General features: G+C 37.8%; 1 protein-coding gene across 1 annotated transcript in view; it reads right to left on the bottom strand.

The window, feature by feature from the left end:
- The window catches only part of pak1 (p21 protein (Cdc42/Rac)-activated kinase 1), a 66047-nt gene extending 49397 nt beyond the window's left edge, over positions 1-16650 (bottom strand). The window contains exon 1 of the mRNA XM_083553020.1: positions 16135-16650. The gene's annotated coding sequence lies outside the window, so the exon portion shown is untranslated. The remainder of the gene's footprint in view (positions 1-16134) is intronic.
- Positions 16651-22624: the final 5974 nt, after the last annotated feature.

The following is a 22624-nucleotide window of genomic DNA, read 5'->3' as shown; positions in this document are numbered from 1 at the left end:
GTGCAATTCTCCTTTTTACACAGAAGCCCTGTTAGAGAACAGAAAGAACGAGAGAGAGAAAGATATTCATTAAAAAGAGTTTTGAAACATTACTAGATAAGAAAAAAGCCCAATCCATGCAACAGTCATTAATAGCAGAGCGCCAAGACAGCTAAACTGGCATACTCTTTGAGTGTCTAAGAGTCTCAGAGGAAGCATTCCTGAGCTTTCACCCTCCCTGTATTATACACTGTATCAACAAAAGTATTGGGACACCTGACTTTTTCAGGCAGATGCGCCTTCTTCCACGAACTGTTACCACAGATAAAGCGCACAACTGTATAGGTTGTCTTTGGATACGGTAGCGTATTACGAAAACCTGAACCTGTTCCAGCATGACAATGCACCTGTGCACAAATGCAAGCTCCATGAAGATATAAAAGCTTTATGAAGCTCCATGAAGCTTTAAATGGGTTGGAGTGGAAGATCTTGAGAGATGTGCTACAGAGCTTAACCCCACCATCATCATGACATTTGGAACACTGGTTGCACCCACAGACCACCTCACCCCAAATCAATACTTGGCTTTTGTAAAACCATGTGGCTGATTGAGCACAAATCTCCACAACCACACCCAAAAATCTAGTGGAACATCTTCCCAGAAGAGTGGAGGTTATTACAAGAGGAAATAGGGACTAAATGTGGATTGGGATGTTGAAAAACACATATGAATCATATGAATGATCAGGTGTCCACACACTTTTGAGAAATTGTGGCAAATATTAACATGGATAAAAAAAGGGGAGTCAGAATTAAAAACACAATTTTGGTAACTAAAGAGGCCATTTATTACTTTTTTTTTTTTTACACAAACAGGATTTTTCCAAATGTAAAACTAAGGCAGTGATAACATTTTATAACTGGTTTGGCCTCTTTCATTTCTTTTTCTGAAGTATCCTTCAAGGTGGAGAAATGTTTTATGTCAGACATAAAACATGGTTTTGAATGTTCTGAATGCACCGCGTTTTCGTTCGTCTCGGCTTCTTATTTCATTGCATGCAATGTCTTATTTGTTAACGTGTTTGCAATTTGTTTTCAATCACACCCTCATGCTGAGGCAACAGAACCTGATCCACAATGTTCACAAATGCTGGAACTTTTTCGTCCATGTTGGTGGTTTTCTCTCCTTTCTCTTTATTAATGCTCATCCTCAGGCATCTGTTATAGCCACTTATGAAATATTATTACTAGGCTAAAGTGGTCATAGAAATGTTTCCAAATGGTTTGTGTGCACAAAGAAATAATGACATTTTCCGTAAAAAAAATAGCTAAATACTAAGGACAGTGTCTGAGAAACGCTAAGACAATGAGAGTGTATGAGAAAATAGCCTAAAGGGAGACGCAGAGCAAATGCCAAGGAAAATATTTCCAAGGATCTGACACGGCCCACAATGCAGCAGGGCTGCTCAGCAATACTTAAGAGGATAGGCATGTGTTAAAGTATGTCTCTCTGTTGGGAATCTATCGAACTGAAGGGACTGAGAGAAAACGAACAAGGAAAGACTGCAGGGAATTTGAAGGCATCTGAGTGATTGATGAAGAAGTATCTAAGTGTGTGTGTTGGAGGGCAGAGTGCCCTGCTCTGGAATGGACAAACATATCTGCCATTGATCAACCCCAGAGCTCATCAGGCTGCTACCCAAACATACCACGACTTGAGGAAGAAAATGCTTACTACAAATACACATTAGTAACAGGTATGGTTTATTTCCTGTCCGAAAGCGGTGATGAGTAATGTATTCGAGATTCTCCCAATTTTATGCAAATAAATGGTGACTTAGTGGAATGAGAAATCATTTAGTAGAAGAAGCCAAACTAAGCATATTAAAAGATTTATAGCTAGATTATTTACGTTTGGTTTCCATGAACCCTGGTGTCCAATATTTCAACAACAAACTAGATCATGTACAGTCAACCCCACGATAATTGGCGGTTCGGAACTCACGGATCGAAAAATTTGCCGGTTCTCATAGCGGGTCTAACAGCAAGTTGCGATCTTAGAACGTAACCCTGGGAAACCACTGTTTTGCTCAAATTGGTTTTGTCCTCGCTGGTCGCTGTACTTTAAATCGGCAGTAAACATTTCTACTCGTACTCCTCCACTTTTGACATTTTACCAGATAACTGATTCACTCAAAGTTTGCAAAAAGTACAATTTCCTTAGTTTTGTTGAGCTGCTGGACATGTCCACAGCTAGTCATTATTTCCTATTCATCGCATGTCCCTCATGGCGCTGGAAGTCTCTCTTCGATTTGCCGTTGTGTGAATGTAGCTTCACAACTACACAACCACCTGTTTAAGTGTATTTAATTCATTACTCATTTTTAGTTATACTGTATTCCTGATAGCAATTATTTCAAAAAGCCTGTCAAATTTGTTATTCCAAAAAAGACAGTATTCCTTTACTTCAAACGTCATGGTTTGGAAAAAAAAAGTAAATAATCTTGTCTTCCTGCAACTGTATTTAATTTTACAAATATCAGATTGAAAATCAGATCCCCTGAAATCCGGGGTTTCGCTCTGTGTAATCACCTGACACAATAGTCACTGCATAAACCTACAATCTGGGCTAAAAAAAAAAATAATTCCTAGCCTACATCTTCATTTCCCTGTGTATTTTTCTTACAACCAGTGGTGGCGCTGTTGCGCTCAGTTCCAAAAAAAAATTTGATTTATATAAAAATGTAAAAATTGTCTTTCAACTTGAAATCGCTTTACTGGGCCGTGTTGATGCTTAAAGTGAAACGAACAAAAGAACATTTTTCATATCACAACAGGAGTAATGTATTCATAAATTATGCATGCAAAAGTGCTAAAATGCTGGCAGTCCAATAGAGAATGGGCGCAAAATCAGCAACGTGCCACCAAGTATCAGGCTCAAGTTAAATCTTTGTAATTCCTCCGCTTTGGTGCCGAGCAGCCACTTCACAGGCATCTCAGGTTCCCAGCAGCCGTGTATCTGGGATACCTCTTCTCCTGTGGTGTAATCTGATCATAGCTTAATGCTCATTCACAGGTTCAGATGAGAAGATCCTTCGACACATTTAGAGATAAAGCCAAAAAAAACCTTCCTATGAATAAACGATATCGTTTCAATTTCCTGGGTGAAGATAAACGTAACGTATATTGCCTGCGGTAATAAAAATTTTTATACCACAGTCAGTCTGAATCCTTGAGCCTGATTGAATGGAAGGTGAGCATTCAAACAGCTGACTGGAAGATTTTTACCATATGGTTTTAATATATGATAAATATGGTGATTTCAATAAATGGCACAAGATGAATTTAGCAAACTGAAGAAGAGAACATTAAAACAAAACTATAGCAAAAAAAATGGCACAAGGAATAAACAGCAACAGCTTAATTATTAAAAGAGATGCCTCACACTGTGTAAAAATCTGTGTACTGCCGTATTTAACGCTGCTGTCGCTGAATTTTCAAGAAGTACATACTTATGGTCAGGTGTCCAAAAAGGGTACATGTTAACACAGTAGTAATCTTTAGCAAATTAAAGTAGTATGGGAGAATTAAAACTGGTGTAGTATGAGCCATTCTTTTATCAAGGCACATCACCACTCTATGAGCAGGGTTTAACTTCTTGTATATTTCTTTATTACCTTTTTGAGTAACTGTTTGATACCTACAGGCACGTGAACAGACTCTCAGAGGCCAATTTGCCTGCGTACATTATAATAAGCATCCAACAGTAATGACAGCCTAAGTCAATGATTACACACTACATGGTACTCACACCCTTGTTCTTGTGTACACAGTAAAGATAATGGAAGGAAGAATAAGTGTGCATGTGAGTAAGTGTGTTTTTTGTGTGCGCTAGAGCACGAGCTTGTGTGTGTGTGTGTGTGTGTGTGTGTGTGTGTGTGTGTGTGTGTGTGTGTGTGTGTGCTAGAGCATGAGCTTCTGTGTGTGTGTGTGCGTGTGTGCTAGAGCACGAGCTTGTGTGTGTGTGTGTGTGTGTGTGTGTGTGTGTGTGCGCATATCTAAGAGATTTCCCTGCAGAACCACTCCCTCTCAGCTGAGATTCATTATCCAACACACACAGAACTAGGGCTGTGTCTCAAATCACATATTCCTACTTCCTGAAAGAATTTACAACAAAAACATTAATTCCTGTACACAACTAAAATGTTTCCTTATATCTTTGGTTGTTTTTTGGGCATTCCATTCCACACTTAATCCCCATTTGCTGCTATAATATAAGGAAAATAAGGAAAATAAGGAAATACAAAGATATGAAGAAGAATAAGACCAAGAACACTAAGAAACAAAAACGAAAAAAAAAAAAAAAAAAAAAAAAAAAAAAAAAAAAAAGAATAATTTTTAAAAACAAAAAAGGAGGGAAAACAAAAATGAAGACATGATGAATAAGGGGAAAGACAAAGAATAAACTAATAAATAAAAAGACAGCAAGTGAAAGATAAAAACACAGGAAAATTAAATGTAGACAAGAGAAATAGGTGGAAGACAAAGAACATGGCAAAAAGCAACAGAGATTTATTTTTTTCTTCTTTATAATTCTTTTTTTTTGTTTCATCATTTCTTTGTCAAAGAGGAAGATTCAGGCAAAGAAAGAAAAGGGGACGATAATGAATTAAAAAGAAATTTAAATAAAGAAGGATCTGGTCCTACAGAATTGAACAAATAATTACATTTATAAAAGTTACGTGCTCTCTCTCACTCACTCACACACACACACACACACACACACACACACACACACACACACACACACACACACACATATACACACATATATACACATATACACACATATACACACATATATACACATATATACACATATATACACATATATACACATATACACACATATACACACACACACACACACACACACACACACACACACACACACACACACACACACACACACACAGGTTTTGCAAACATGAAGGGAATCCCTCACCCAGCTGCCTCCATCCACCAGCTGTCGGACTCCACCCACAGAAAAAAGGCCCAGCACTCAGATGTACCCATCACCACGGAGATGCTCTAAATAATGCAAACTGCTGAGCATGCTGGGAAATTACTGAGAACGCTGCAGTGCTGTGAGGGAATGGAGAATTTTGGATCTAAATCCACACAATAGACTGAGTTGCTGTGGATACAAACATGCAGGCGCGCACACACAAACACATATACACACATATACACACACATACACACACACACACACACACACACACACACACACACACACACACACACACACACACACACACACACACACACACACACACACACACACACACGCGCTTCAAACTGTAACTGAGATGTGTTCAAAGCTATTCCTCTGGTGCTTGGTTTTTGAAGGTTTGAAACAGAACCAGGTTTTTACTACTATGAGCAGGCATGGACAAAAGTATTGGGACACCCGATTTTTTCAGTAATATGTAAACAAACTGTTACCACAAACTTGAAAACACCAGTTGTACAGGATGCCTTTAGATGCGGTAGAATTAAATTTCCCCCGCAATTCAACTAGGAGACCCACACCTATTCCAGTAAGACAATGCTCCTGTGCATTAAGCGAGCTCCATGAAGATAAGCTTTACATGGTTTTGGGTGGAAGATCCAGTGTGGCCTGCTCTAAACCTCTGACCTCAACCCTACTGAACACATTTGGGATGAAATGGAATGCTGACTGCACTCCAGGCCTCCTCACCCTACATCACTACCTGACTACTAATGCTCTTGTGGTTGAATGAGCACAAATCTCCACAAGCACACTCCGAAATCTGATGGAACATATTCCCACAAGAGTGGAGGTTATTATAAAAGCAAATGAGGACTAAATGTAGAATGGGATATTTAGAAACCACATTAAATCAAATAAAAATTTTTTTTAACTGGTTGGCCAAAGTGCTGTACATGTACACAAATACCACAATTAGAATGATAAAAGATCAAAAGCACAGGAGAAAAGATAAAAAGATTTAAGCAAGGTTATAAATTCAGCTAGTGTAGAAGCAGCTCCAATTAACAGTGGTAGGTGTTGCACAGCTTAGAGACTCTCAAAGCTTAATTGCCCCTTCATAGTAGGCGAGCTCGTGGTACAGACAAGAGATGTTGAACTCTTGATCTATGTGATCTAGAGAGGTTATGAGGAATAATACGGTCCGAGAGGTATTTGGGGCTTGACTGCAGTGAGCTTTGTAGACAAAAAATAAATAAATACCTTGATACCGAAGATTTTAAAATCGATAGATACAAAGCTTGTGCTCAGGTGTCCACAATCTTTTGTCTGTATAATGTAATCAAAATCAGCTGATCTCCCTCTGACACACATACACACGCCCCATATTAAATCGTGCTAAATCGTAAGTCACAAATCATCCCGATACTGCAAGACTGAGACAGCGTTCAGTTCAGCTTGCCACAGTTTTCATAAAGCGCTTGTCCAGTGAAACACAATCACAGTTCTGCCTTCGTCCAAGAAGGACACATGCAATGCTGCTTCTCCTGACAAGACAGCTGTCTTTGCAAATGGACCGGACCGTGTTTCCTCAGCGCAAAAATTTTTCCAGAGCTTCCTGGAAAAGTGCTAGATTTCGTGGCCACAATAACAATATTGTGTATGCTAAAAATCCTAATCCAACAAATAATGAATGACTGGCACTTGATTACCTCACATGGGCCAAGCCTGCGGGGGATACTACCACCAAGCCAACAAAAACACATGCCCTCTGGTCTAAACGGGAAAAATAAAAATAATAATAATAAAAAAAAAATTCATTCAGTTAAGCCTTTAAGTCTACGCAAATCGCAGAACCGAACCGGAAACTGTAGGAGGAGTTTGTGTTCTCTAGAACTGTGCTGTGATTCCAGTGATTGTGATCGCAACTTGTACTGCACATCTGTCGGGGAAGATACGTCAATGACTTTTTCACAAAACTCAAGTAACATAAATTTCAATCAGTTTTCTCCTCAAATAACACGGTGGTCGAATGTCGCCTTTTTTCCTTTACATCTGATCAATAAAGTCATCCAAAGCATATACAGGTGCATCTCCATAAATTTTAATATCATTAAAAAAGTTGATTTATTTTAGTAATTCAATACAAAAAGTGAAACTTGTATATTATATATTAATCTCACACAGACTGATATATTTCAAGTGTTTATTTCTTTTAATGATTATGGCTTACGGCTACTGAAAACCCAAAAATCAGTATCTCAGAAAATTAGAATATTGTGAAAAAGTTTAATATTGGAGACTTGCGGTGTCACACTCCAATCAGATCATTAAATACAAACACCTACAAAGGTTTCCTGAGCCTTTAAATGCTGTCTGTCTGGTTCAGGCTACACAATCATGGGGGAAGACTGCTGACTTGATGCTTGTCCAGAAGACAATCATTGACACCCTGCACATGGAGACACAAAAGGTCATCGCTAAAGAAGCTGCTGTTCACAGAGTGCTGTATCCAAGCACATTAATGGAAAGTTGAATGGAAAGAAAAAATGTGGTAGAAAAAGGTAAAACGAAGCCCATTCAAGAATTTAGGGAGATTTACAAAGAGTGGACTGCAGCTGGAGTCAGTGCTCCAAGAGCCTCCACACACAGACGTACCCATGGGCTACAACTGACGCATACCTTGTGTCAAGCCACTCATGAACCAAAGACAACGTCAGAGTTGTGTTACATGGGCAAATGACAAAAAGGACTGGACTGTTGCTCAGTGGGCCAAAGTCGTCTTTGAATCCAAGAATCCAAGTTGCTTGAGGTCCAGTGTAAAGTTTGCACAGTCAGTGGTGGTTTGGGGAGTCATGTCATCTGCTGGTGTTGGTCTAATGTGTTTTATCAAGTCCAAGGTCAGCATAGCTGTCTACCAGGACGTTTTAGAGCACTTCATGCTTCCCCCTGCTGACCAGCTTTATGCTGATTTCATTTTCCAGCAGAATTTGGCACCTGCCCACATTTCCAAAAGCACCAAAAGTTGGTTAAATGACCATGGTGTTGGTGTGCTTGACTGGCCAGGAAACTCACCAGACCTGAACCCCATCAAGAATCTATGGTTTATTGTCAAAACGAAAATGGGAAACAAGAGACCAAAAAATGCAGATGAGCTGAAGACCACTGTCAAAGAAACCTGGGCTTCCAAACCACCTCAGCAGTGCCACAGACTGATGCCACACCGACTTGAGGCAGAAATTAACGCAAAAGAAGTATTGAGTACATATACAGTAAATGAACATACTTTCCAGAAGGCCAACAATTCACTAAAAATGTTTTTTTGATTGGTCTTATAAAGTATTCTCATTTGTTAAGATAGTGATTTGGTGGGTTTTTGTTAAATGTGAGCCAAAATCATAAAAAAATTCAAAGAAATAAACATTTGAAATATATTTGAGTGTAATGAATCTATATAATAAACGAGTTTCACTTTTTGTATTGAATTACTAAAATAAATCAACTTTTTAATTATATTCTAATTTATTGAGATGCACCTGTAGATGCAATTGTAAAAAAAAAAAAAAAAAAAAAAAAAGTTTACTTTAAACACTTTGTGTTTTTGTGAGGATGTAAGCTGTTACGTAAAAAAAAAATTCAAACCGCCGTTCCAATCTTGCCCCCGTTTTATCGCGGAATTGTATTTGCCACATAACTCATTAGTTTCGCTGATTTTTCCGGTCTCTCGCGAATAGACCAAAAAACTTACAGGGAAGTGTTTTTATGGAGTTTTATCTTAAAATAATGGAATTTATTAATAACAATATAATTAAGAAATGAGTAGGAGTTAAAGACATATGTCACCAGATTTAGCCAATGAAAGTAAAGAATGCAGTGACGCATCTTTTTTTGATGTCATAAGACACTTCGAGCAATAAACAAGCAGAGAAACTATGCATAGGCTACGCTACTACAGAAGTGTACACTGTACAGTACAGGTTCTCACTATAAATGTGATAGTGAACTGTATTTCTACGAATCTACACAAATTGCTATATTCCTGCAAATGGTTTCTGTGCGTTTAAAGTGTGTGGGAGGATGATTAAACGATTAACAAAAGCATTTTTGGGGTGGCATCTGTTTATCGCGGTTTTTTGTTTATCGCGGGGGGGGGTTTTGGAACATAACCACCGTGATAAACGGGGGATTACTGTATATATTGCTAAACATTTGTCATGCATTTGAGTAAACAGATAAACCTGTTTGTCCCTGATGAATAACAAAGGTGTGTGCACAAAATTGTGGGATTCATCCAATAAAAAAAAATTCTCCAGTGTGAAAGCTACGATTATTAAGCCCAAATTGAGCCCTAAATCAACACGGGTGGTTAAGTCCTGTGTGAACACATATAAGAGAGTTGATGTAGTTATTACAAAAATGTCATTATTTTAAAAAGTTTAAAAAGCGTTGATGTATGTGATACCTAAAGTAGAACTATATTATTCCAGAAGCAACATTTTAACTTTGGTTTTATTTTTACATGAAGAACTTCCTTGATTGGATTCTTTTTTTGACCACTCTGCTCATGACAGCCACAGTGGCGAGGGCGAGGATGTGTTGATGCAAACGGAGCGTGGGATTCTAGGTATTTGTTGTTTAAAAGGAATGTTTAGGCCGAAGCAGCAAAAAAAAAAAAAAATAATAATAAATTAAAGCAAAAAAACTGGTATGTTCATGTTCAGAACCTGGTTGCCATGCCAACGCTGTGCGAGGAGACGTGATCTTATCGTTCGTCAAAGGGATATTGTTCTAATTATTTTAGATTACCTGCAAGCCATAGAACTTTCCCCACTGTCCAACACAATTTATTAAGCAAGGCAAATAAAGACAAAGTTCACTTCTCGTATATGACGTGTGAGAATACAAAAGTAAAGGCCAGAGCACAAAAACAGCTTGTAGTCCAGGATCTCAAAAGGTCCTGTTAATATCTTTAGTATTAACAGTAGCGCTCGATCATGTGTCAGGGAAATTATCGGCATTTAGCAGTTTCTTATGACTTGCATTGTCTGCACTTCTACTTCCTGGTTTGATTCCGGGACTCCACTGGCATAGTGCTGATGACTTATCGCTCAAAGTTTGTTCCATGCCACGGCAAAACCTTGATCTAACAAGACGGCCAAGTGCTCGTCCTCGAGGAAGCTTATGATGTCGCATTACCTCAGTGGGACAATACGAATCTTATCTTATGGTCAGGATTCCACAATCCTTTGTATATGTAGTGCAGAAGTCATTTTAAAATCTGTTTAATTCCCTGAATTAACTGTTACTATAGAAACGACTTGCTTTTAATAAAAAACTATTTAGTATACTAAATAGTATACTAAATTACTATTTAGTATACTACTATATTATACTACTATTAAGTATATTTACAATATACTTTAGTCAATAGTAGCTCGGTGATGTACTGTATATAAATATGCAGTATAGCTAAGTATAGCTCCTGGCTAATATTTTAAGTCAGAATAAGGGTACAAAGATAATGGTCGCAATTTAACAAGAAGTAACTTCCATCACTGAACTTTTATTTGCCTGTGTGAAACATGGGTAAGACAATGTTGAATCGTTATCGACTTTTTTGGTTCCTTTAAATGATGGAATAAAAGCTTACACTTGTACAACTGATCCTTGCTTACAAACCCTGCAGCAGCAGCAGCTTGGTGAAGCTGAAATCTGAACACACAACCTCTTAACCATAGAGCGGTCACTTCCGTTGTTTCCTTTCACTCGAACTGTACCAACTGTATATGGTTCAATAATAACAATAAAATCCACTTGACATTTTTGTTTGTCAAACCTCGATTCTTTGCTATATAATTTATTGTTCTGAGGAAAACATACAATCACTTCACACTTACATACCTGTCAATCAATCGATCGATAGATAGATAGATAGATAGATAGATAGATAGATAGATAGATAGATAGATAGATAGATAGATAGATAGATAGATAGATAGATAGATAGATAGATAGATAGATAGATAGGATAAGAACAACTTGCTTTTTAATATAAAACTGTGCTGTCACTGAATCATGTGACCTACATTTCATATGACATTTACTTAAAACAAAAAAACAAACAAAACCCACACTTCCATCACAGTTCAGACAGTTCACAATTCAGAACACTGACTCCATGCCAGGCTTCCTCACCTTACTTCAGTACCTGCATTTTCTAACACCTTCCCACACAAATCTCCACAAGCACACTCCAAAATCTAGTCTCTAAAAAGATCTTTCCAGTAGGGTGAAGATTATTAGAAAATGAGGATTAAATGTGGAATGGGATGTTCAAAAATGGGATGTACCAATCTTATGGCAGGTGTCGACAAATTTCCTCCATGTACTTTATCTATGGATTCTGGTGTGACTAAGGATAAGTGCCTTTTTGCTAAAGAAAATTTGTCACTGGTACTGGGCAACTTTAAGTAATAACAACAAGATTACAAGCTACCAAAATACTTTCAATTTAATCACAGCATGACCAAAAAAACAAAATTTTTCTCATCACCCTAAGTCACCATATTCCGTGAACACTGCGATAACTATATGCTTTAATTAATCGCATAACCAAAGGATGTTTTTTTAACGGCTGGCATCCGAGTATTTTTAGAATCCGAGTTCACAAGAATGAGCTAATGCCTGAATTCTGCTTGACTGCTGACTGAAGTGGAACAATGAGCAAGGGGGAGAGTTGGGAAGGAGTCACTTCGGGACATCTCAGAGAACTCTACCTTAGGTTAAAGATGCTGATGTGGAACGATGGCTTGTTGCATAAACGATTCAGCTAACAGGGCCTCTGGGAGAGAGAGAAAAAAAAAAGCACAGAAAGACAGACCAAAACCACAGTAAAAAGCCCTAACATGAGGATTATATGACACAGAAAAGAATTAGGCGACCTGGCTTTTCCAGCCATATGTGGTTCTTTCCCAAACTGTTAAAGGCACAAAATGAAGGTACTGGTACAAGATGTACCTGAATGCAGTAGCAATACATTTTCCCTTTACCTGAGCTAAGATTTCCAAACCGGTTCCAGCATGACGGTGGCCTTGTGCACAAAGTGAGCTCTATAAATTTATGGTTTACATGGGCTGGAATGGAAGATCTTCAGTATCCTGCTATAGAGCTCAACCCTATTAAACACCTTTGGGATTAATTGGAATGCACCCCGGGCCTCCTCACCCTACATCGGTACCTGCCTTTACTACCACAAGCACACTCGAAAATCTAGTGGAACATCTTTCCAGATGAGTGGAGGTTATTATAACTACAGATTGAGACTAAATGTGGAATGGGATGGTCAAAAAGCACAGTCCAAAAAAGTTTGTCTACATAGATTATCTGAGGGGGTATAACTACAACTCACTATATTCTAGTAATTCAACAGGAAAAGTCCACATAAGCAGACATTGTTTTAGTTTATTCAATTTCTTTCACAAATTAATTCCTACAGAACCATTCAGTGCCTCACATGGATATCCAATAGGTAATTATCCACAGTTCCAATCCTAAATTATGTAGCATTGGTCATGATGACTTATGGCACTTTATCCTTAAGGTAGATTTCCTGGTTAAAATTGTTAGAAAAAACAGGAAATAAAAACGACACAAACATTCTCTAAACCGGGCCAGCTTTTCTACTTTTAACAAGCACACGCTCTCTCGGGAAATACAGATTTTATTTATAGCATTGTATCAAACCTCAGTAAAGGCATTGGTCAGCATCACCCCATTAATGGAAAAGGGACATGGGTCTAAGCTTGTCTTGATAATGATTTTTTTTCTTCCCCAGCTTGCAATGTAGCATTTCAAAAATCGTGAGACGTCAAGTCCAGGAAAAAACCTGGCATTTCCACCGTTTCTATGTTGAAGAACTAGTAATAGGATCTGTGTAAACTCATCTGGTGGTCTTTTATGTGATTTTGCAGTAATCCTTTTTACAAATTAGTTGTTTCAGGGTTGACTAATTACTTTCTAATTACAACTGATATTCACGATGTTTGTAAAAGGTTTAATTTGCCACACAACTACTGCTAATGCTGTAATTGTCTAACATTTATTGACAGAAGGAAAGAGGGCGGGGTTTCCGAGTGCCAATCAACAATCTCCTGTATCACTGAGGAGAAAAAAAAAAAACAACAACACTAGTGTATTTTTGAGTGATCGTTTGTACCAGAGTATTCAAATGACTTTTTTTTTTTTGCTTGCATTTTACACAGTAATCATGTTGACAGCTAGGCTAGGCTAGGCTAGGCTGCAAATATAATTACAGTTATAAATGTGTAGAGAACCTGGTCATTACACCGAACAAATACACACGAAAAAACACACACAGATGCACATAATCAATCATGCATCCGAGATCATATCAAGCAACGGTTTAAGGCCATGGGTCACTCCGCTTCTATGTTCCCCTCCTCCAGCCTCCCTGACAGCAGTACAATTTGGCCAGGGCCAAGTGCACATCTGGAGGGTGTGTGAGAGTAGACTGGGGTGTTTGGGATGATGCGTAGGGGTGTTTCGAGTAGCATATGGTGGAGTCAGTGCCCGAGGGAGATCCTTATTACCAAACGCTGATACACACAGTCTCTCCCTGCCCCCTTTACTGCACCTCTGAGCTCTCAAAGCAGATGAATAACATGCAGTGTACATCAACCCAACATCAAATACACACCTGATCAGAGTGACTCGTGCTACTAAAACGTGTATAAACCTGTCAAAATTCAGAGACCTTTTTTTTACAGCAAAACTCTAATCGTTGATCCAGACACCAAACGTATCTGTCTGTCTGTCTGTCTGCCTTTCCAACTGTCTATCAGTTGGTCAGTCTCTTGCTCCCTCTGTCCATCACTCTTTCACATTCTGTGTATCCTGGTCTCTCTGCATTTTGTCTGTTGGTCTCATGCTATCTGTCTGTTCTCTCAGTCTGTATCTGACCATCTCTTTCACCTCATTCTGTTAGTATCACTCTGTTTATCTGTCAGTTAATCAGTCTCTCTCTCTCTCTCTCTCTCTCTCTCTCTCTCTCTGTCTCTCTGTCTCCCACACTCACTCTCTCACATTCTGTCTTTCTGTATGTCTTCCCCTCTCTCCCTATATGCCAGTCAGTCTCTCCCTTCTTCTGTCCATCTTCTATCTCTCGTTCTGTTTGCCTGCATTTCTCTCTCTATCGCTCTTTTTGTATATTTGTCTCTCCTTCTGTCTGTCTGTCTCCCGGGCTCTGTCATCCATTCCTTCTGTCTGACTCTTCTTTCGGTCTATGTTTTCCAATCTCTCCCTCTCTCTCTCTCTCTCTCTCTCTCTTTCTCTCTCTCCTACAGTCTGTCTGTCTCTCTCTCCTTTAGTCTGTCTCTCCCTCTGTTTTCCCACCATACACACCAACACAACCAGATGGTGAAATAGACCTTGATTACTGCAGACAGCTACATGTTTGAATAAAACCGTATTACTGAGATACTGAAGACTGGCAGCATCGTCACTGGTGGTAGACCCCAGAGATCAGGATCAAATCTGACAGAAGACATCTGTCATTCAGAGCACGTGCACTATAAGAGAAAAAGTTGTTACCAGACCCATATTTCCCCAAACTTTTGCCACAGAGTTGGAGGCACATAAGTGTCTTTTGTACGCTGTAGCTGTAACATTGCAATTTTTCTAACTAAGAGGCTGAGACGAGGCATGATGCCGCCCCTGTGCACAAAGTGAGGTCTGTAAAGACATGGTTTTAGGAAAAACTTGAGTTGCCTGCACAGAGCCTTGACCTCAACCTATCAACTGAATCAGTAATTATAACAATTACCATTTGCATCCACAAGCCTATTAAAGACAGAAACCCAGTTTCTCCCTTTTCAGTGATTCATCCATCTTCATCAGTGTCTGTTTCATGCCAGTGAAGGTTGCAGTGGATTGAAAGAACAATGAAAAGCATAAAAGGGATACAACCTGAACTGGACAACAGACCATTTTAGGGCAACATTCCCCCTATTCACACAACTGTAGGGGCAATTTTGGTTTACAGACACAGAGAGAACATACAAAAATTCCACACGGACAGGGGACCCGAGCTGAGGTCCATGCTATATCGCTGTTTACGAACTCGATCAGAAATTTAGAAATCTTCGCAACCTACTTGACAACACAACGAATATTACGAATAAATCACGACTACAGGGAGAACCTCATATTGCTGTGAAACTTCATTCGCTTCCATGAGATGACCTTCTGAACACTGTCATATAGATGTGGATTGAAAAAACGCTATTATTGGAAGGATAGATCTCGATCAATCGAGACAACTTCCTTGTTACAGGATACAATAACGAAGACAATCGTCCGTAGAAGCGAACAAACTGAAAAAAATTAGTCATCTTAATAGTACAGTATTCCTGTATGTCAGACCACAAATATGAAAACTAATCCCTGATATTAGACATCATGGATGTGAAATGCGTAATAATCCCAATGAGTGTAATCCCAATCCTGTAGAAATATAATCGCTCTGGCACACCTGCCTCAAATCCAGAATATGTTCAATTTCACACCTTTTATTAGGTCAGAGAAGGAAAAGCAGGAGTTCAGGAGGATTACAGAAGCAGACAGTGGTCTGGTAGAATGATTGCTCCACATTGCACTCAATGGCTGAGAAATGATGAGTTTAGGAGCAGCACTCCCAGGAATCTCAGCATGATCAGAAATGAGCAAAAAAATAAATAAACAAGAGTTTGTGCAGAATGAGATCCTTAATGAGCTTAATGAGAAGACCCTGTGCAGGGCGTTGTGCATATTATTATTATTATTATTATTATTATTATTACAAATAAATCCATTCATCATGATTTCTAAGCATGTGTCAGAATCAGGTGTACTAATTAAATGGAAATTCTGGCAGCCTGCTTTTGCATGATATATTTAAACTGGTGATTTTTTTATTTATTTTTTTTGCTTGCAAGAAATCACGCAAATGCACATGCACATGCACATGCACACGCACGCGCACAGACACCAGGGCAGACAGGCTACTTTTATACCCCCGCTTCTCACGCGCGCACACGCGAGGGTAATAAAATCCGTAGCCATTTTGCGGTTTCTAAGCCACTTACCTCTAACAACGAATTGAACAAAGCTGGAGCGATGGTACTGGTCCTCCTCTCCGCGTCCTCTGTCTCTCTGTCTCTCACACGCATGCACGCTGAGCCGTTCTGCCTCCTTCTTTCTTCTCTCTCTCTCTCTCCCTCTCTCTCTCGCGCGCGCTCTCTCTCTATCTCGTTTACCCAAAACTTGCCCCGTGAGGCGCGCGCGCACACGCACACGCAACACTGCTGCTGCGTAGCAACGCCCTGCCCACACCGCTCGTGCCTGTTTCCATATTCGGGCGGTCAAGCCGTCGGGTTGCCAATCCCTTTTTTTTATTAATCGTTATTAAGACAGTCTGATCGAAACGTGTCATCTTCACACCTGGGAGTAATCCTATTTTTTATTTTCTTTCGTCAAGAATATATCATCAGACCTTATGTACGTATATTTCAAATTATACATTTGTCTCTAGTCCATCAAATACGCTATATACCCTGTTACGTACAGTATTGTTTACACATGTTGTAAAGATATGGCAACCCGTATGGTCTCGCCGTTCCGCACGCTTTATACAAGAAATGGGCGGGGCTTCTGGATAATTTTTATCATGCAGGCTACTGTATATCTAATGAGTGTATTAACATTTGTTACTGTACATTTATTAATCAGAGTTTGTTTAAGTGTTTCAAAGTTTTGATTATTTACCTTTGTATTATTTCTTGATCGTTTGAATTATTTGGAATGATTATATAATTATATTATAATTGCAATATTAATAATAATCGTCATCATAATACATCATCATAATAGTGATGCTATTTATTTTTTCGAAATATGTAAACAGAATTACCTAAACCATTATTTTTAAATGGCTAATTACACTAATGAGTTATATTTGTTGTTATATTGTATTTTAAGAAACATAAATCATGTAGAATAGAATAGAATAGAATAGACTTTATTTGTTACATATACATTACAGCACAGTGAAATTCTTTTCTTCGCATATCCCAGCTTGTTCATACTCTGGGGTCAGAGTCAGGATCAGCTTTATACCGCGCCCCTGGAGCACAGAGGGTTAAGGGCCTTGCTCAAGGGCCCAATAGTGGCAGCTTGACGCTTTGTCCAGCTTTCAATGCACTGCTAATGCAATTAAAAAAAACAAAACCTATTTTTTATTCCGTTTTATTAAAGCGAAAATATCATTTGGAATTATTAATCAGGATTACAGCATTAAGAAAATCTGGAGGAATGTGTTCTGTCACACTGCCACTCCTTCTCAATGAATGGAAATGACGTTAGACAGAAACACAGCGACACTTACAGGGAAGATGCAGTATTGCAGAAAACCTGGGTTCATTATTGCATACTACATTGTAAAAAAAAAAAAAAAAAAAGCCAATTCAACAATTGAACATTCGGTATTTTGTACTGAGTTTTTTACATTATGCAGTTACTCATTTGTCACGATTCAACAGATAAAATACAATAAATAAAAGTGATAACAGCTGTATGTCATTTAATCATGCAAAACCACGTGTGCTCCTGTTTCCGGTGGAACAGGAACTACCTGAGTTAAATTTTGTGTGTCAAGACTGGCAATACTTATGTACGTGATTTTTTCTTTTGGTTTTTTTTTTGTATACATTTGCAAAGATTTCTTTTACATTGTCATTATGAGCATTATGGGAAATAATGAATTTATTCCATTTTTGAAATAAGGTTGTAACAACAAAATGTGGAAAAAGGGAAGCACTGTGAATATTTTCCAGATGCACTATATACAGTGAGGAAAATAAGCATTTGAACACCCTGCTATTTTGCAAGTTTTCCCACTTAGAAATCATGGAGGGGTCTGAAATTGTCATCGTAGGTGCATGTCCACTGTGAGAGACATAATCTAAAAAAAAAATCCAGAAATCACAATATATGATTTTTAAACTATTTATTTGTCTGATACAGCTGCAAATAAGTATTTGAACACCCATCTATCAGCTAGAATTCTGACCCTCAAAGACCTGTTAGTGTGCCTTTAAAATGTCCACCTCCACTACATTTATTATCCTAAATTAGATGCACCTGTTTGAGGTCATTAGCTGCATAAAGACACCTGTCCACCCCATACAATCAGTAAGAATCCAACTACTAACATGGCCAAGACCAAAGAGCTGTCCAAAGACACTAGAGACAAAATTGTACACCTCCACAAGGCTGGAAAGGGCTACGGGGAAATTGCCAAGCAGCTTTGTGAAAAAAGGTTCACTGTTGGAGCAAACATTAGAAAATGGAAGACGCTAAACATGACTGTCAATCTCTCTCGGACTGGGGCTCCATGCAACATCTCACCTCGTGGGGTCTCAATGATCCTAAGGAAGGTGAGAAATCAGCCCAGAACTACACGGGAGGAGCTGGTCAATGACCTGAAAAGAGCTGGGACCACCGTTTCCAAGGTTACTGTTGGTAATACACTAAGACGTCATAGTTTGAAATCATGCATGGCACCGAAGGTTCCCCTGCTTAAACCAGCACATGTCCAAGCACGTCTTAAGTTTGCCATTGACCATTTGGATGATCCAGAGGAGTCATAGAGGAAGTCATTTGGTCAGATGAGACCAAAATAGAACTTTTGGGTCATAATTCCACCAAACATGTTTGGAGGAAGAAGAAGAATGATGAGTACCATTCCAAGAGTACCATCCCTACTGTGAAGCATGGGGGTGGTAGCATCATGCTTTGGGGGTGTTTTTCTGCACATGGGACAGGGCGACTGCACTTAAGGAGAGGATGACCGGGGCCATGTATTGCGAGATTTTGGGGAACAACCTCCTTCCCTCAGTTAGAGCATTAAAGATGGGTCGAGGCTGGGTCTTCCAACATGACAATGACCCAAAGCACACAGCCAGGATAACCAAGGAGTGGCTCTGTAAGAAGCATATCAAGGTTCTGGCGTGGCCTAGCCAGTCTCCAGACCTAAACCCAATAGAGAATCTTTGGAGGGAGCTCAAACTCGGTGTTTCTCAGCAACAGGCCAGAAACCTGACTGATCTAGAGAAGATCTATGTGGAGGAGTGGGCCAAAATCCCTCCTGCAGTGTGTGCAAACCTGGTGAAAAACTACAGGAAACGTTTGACCTCTGTAACTGCAAACAAAGGCTACTGTACCAAATATTAACATTGACTTTCTCAGGTGTTCAAATACTTATTTGCAGCTGTATCATACAAATAAATAGTTAAAAAATCATACATTGTGATTTCTGGATTTTTTTTTTTTTTTAGATTATGTCTCTCACAGTGGACATGCACCTACGATGACAATTTCAGACCCCTCCATGATTTCTAAGTGGGAGAACTTGCAAAATAGCAGGGTGTTCAAATACTTATTTTCCTCACTGTATATATATATATATATATATATATATATATATATATATATATATATATATATATATATATATATATATATATATATATATATATCACTGCTTCACTTTTTCCACATTTTGTTATGTGGAAGTTGTTTCCTTCTACTGAAGTGGATTACATTCATTATCTACAATTTGTCTTCCCTTAAAATGCATTAAAACAAATATACAATATTTTCACAACCTTAATCTTCATGACTTAAGCAGGCTTTAAGCCACACTGACTTTATATTGTGACACAATTCCTTGTAAAGTTTCCTGATATAACATGGTTTAACTGTTTACGTTTTGAATTCAACCAAATGTATGGGTTCACTACATTTCTCTAACTATTTATCAACTGTTTGAAGCTCATCAACATTGAATGGAGCAACTGCTTTCTACAAAAAGCTGCACAAAACTTAAAAAAAATTTTTTAAGGGAAAAGCGATATCAAAATAACGTTAAAATTTAAAACTAAATAAATTGTAATATTAAAATTAATGCAATGTTATTTTAATATATTTAAATTTTTATTTTAAAAAATTATAATTGCAGAGGAGCGTATGTTTCCAGTAGTGTACTGTACATTTTGATAATATTATAATACAAATTATAATATAAAACATCCAGTACATTTGTAAAATGCAGGACACTGTAACAACTGTCTTGCTGAAGAACCCAACCATGGTAAAAGTAACTTTGAACATCAGGACGTGATAGCTCAATATCTTGAACTTCTGATCGGAAGTCATGATTTCATTTACCAAGCACCACTGCTGGGCCCTTGAGCGAGGCCCTTAACTCTCAACTGCTTGGTTGTAAGTTGTAAGAAAGTTGGCCAAATGGCCAATAAATGTATGTAAATTGAACACATGACTTTCTGAGAACTCAAAGCCCCCAGGAAGACCCCAAAATTAGTTTGCACTGATTCACGTTTTTACTAGCATATAAACGGTTCAACTGTAGACGAACACAAAAACAATTTTTTACCAACAATGTTGCCCCTGTCAAAAATCATGGATACCCCACTATACAGTAGTAGTGTACTGTAAATCTGCCATATTTTCTATAATGATGATTAATCACTTTTTTTTATGTAGGCCCTTGTACTGGAACTGCTTGATAGAAATAACTTTACTTATATATGCATCACCAACACCATCAGCATCACAATCAGAAACTGACCACAAAAAAATATAGAGGAAGAAAAAATTGCATATACTATAACTTCGAATGAGGGCAAACTTAATCTACACCGTATGAGCAAAGATATTGGCACCCTTGGCTTTTCCAGCCATCTGTGGTTCTTGTTACTACAAGTTAATGTTACTACATTTTCACATATTATAATTTACAGTAGAGTAAAACACATTACAAGAGCTCAGGACAATTTCATGCCAATAAAGTCATATATATAAGTGATATATGTAGAAATTCCTACTTTTTTGTCATTCTTTTTATTTATTTTTTTATTTGTTTTACAGCATATTACTGTACACTCTTCGGCTTCAAAATGCAAGATATTAACATTTTACGTTTTTATGGTTTTACCAGCAAATCATTAGTCGGAATATTAGCAAGAGTTAAGCAAATACACTCCTAAACAGGGAACTCATATACACTACTCATATCATAGTAGTGTTCTTTTCCATAAATTTAAAATCATGATAATGATTAAAATGTTTTAAATAAAATTAAACATGCAGGATGTTCTGTTTACAACACAAGTGATTTGGGACAACATCTTAATATGGAGTGAAATTTACTTCGTGTATTTTGTTGATATATTGATGGATTATGTTCCTTACTGAAAACAATGAAAGCATGTGTCCCAAATGGCAAAAGATATCTGTCTTTTAGTCAGTCTTCAAATAAGTCCACAGTCTTTTATCATTTGCACAAATTGTAAACGATACACTGAAACCGTGGCAGCTATAATTATACATATTTATATATTACAAGTGATGTTTTTGAGTGAAAAGTACAATCTGTGAATTTTTGGAATGAATTTTGGAACTTCTCAGTATATTTTGTAAGTCTCAGTTTTTGTACAGTTTGTGCAACACCTTATGATCGATTTTTGGATTATTCTTCTTACTCCAGATTTTTGTCTGGAGAATACATTTATTCATCTGAAAGGATTTTTCCTGTCAAATTCAGCAACCATTCCTGATATTTAAAGTTCCACGTGGGACGGTGTGTTGCCAGATCCAGCGTTTGACAATCTTAGGTTATGCACCAAAACTTGACGCTAGCATGATAGTTTAAAAGAACATTGAGTATTAGATTTTTTTTTCCAAGATAGCATATTTATATAGTCTCTAAATACTTAACGGCTTCCATTTTAGGGTTTTTCTCTTCTTCTTATAGTGTAAATGGTAGATCAGTAATTAAGACATTGGAATTGACTGATTGATGATTGAAAAGTTTTGAGTATAAATCCCACCCCAGTGCCACCAAACTGCTGCTTGGCCTGCTTTTAGCAAGGCCCCTAACCCTCAATGGTTTAGTTGTATACATGAGATAAGATCTTGATAAGATCATCTGCCATATGCCATCAATGCAAATTGATAGATTTTACAGACAGATATAATGTGTTTGTACAATCTCTGGCAGTGTACTGGGGAAAAAAAACAAAAGGTCTTTTTCTTTCATTTTTTTTTTTTTTGATAATAAAGGTGGAGACTGCTGTCTAATATACCATTCTAAAATCTGAAAAGACATTCAAGTGAAATCAGACTTTTAGAAACATCGAATTCAGCCATACATGATCTCTGCAATTCAATCCAGGCTTGCATGTTTCTAAATGAATACAGTGGTTTATAATTCATTGATCAGAAACATTTCCATAAAGGAGCATTTCGAAGAAAAATATATTTAATTCAGAATAAAAACAAATATCAATCATCCATTTTTCTTTGCTAGGTTACAGGTTATGTGGTTACTATTGTAGTCTTAATTTCAACAAATTTACAACTGGAAAAGAAAGGTAGCAAAAAAAATCAAAATAATACACAAAAACAAGCAAACAAACAAACAAACAAATAAATCAAACACAAAACAGAAAATTACTGATTTAAAAAATTTAGAAATCTACAAACATTAAACTATAT

The sequence above is a fragment of the Silurus aristotelis genome (genome assembly GCF_946808225.1).
Source record: "Silurus aristotelis genome assembly, chromosome: 10".
NCBI lineage: Eukaryota > Metazoa > Chordata > Actinopteri > Siluriformes > Siluridae > Silurus > Silurus aristotelis.
This window is presented reverse-complemented; position numbering and strand designations above follow the sequence as displayed.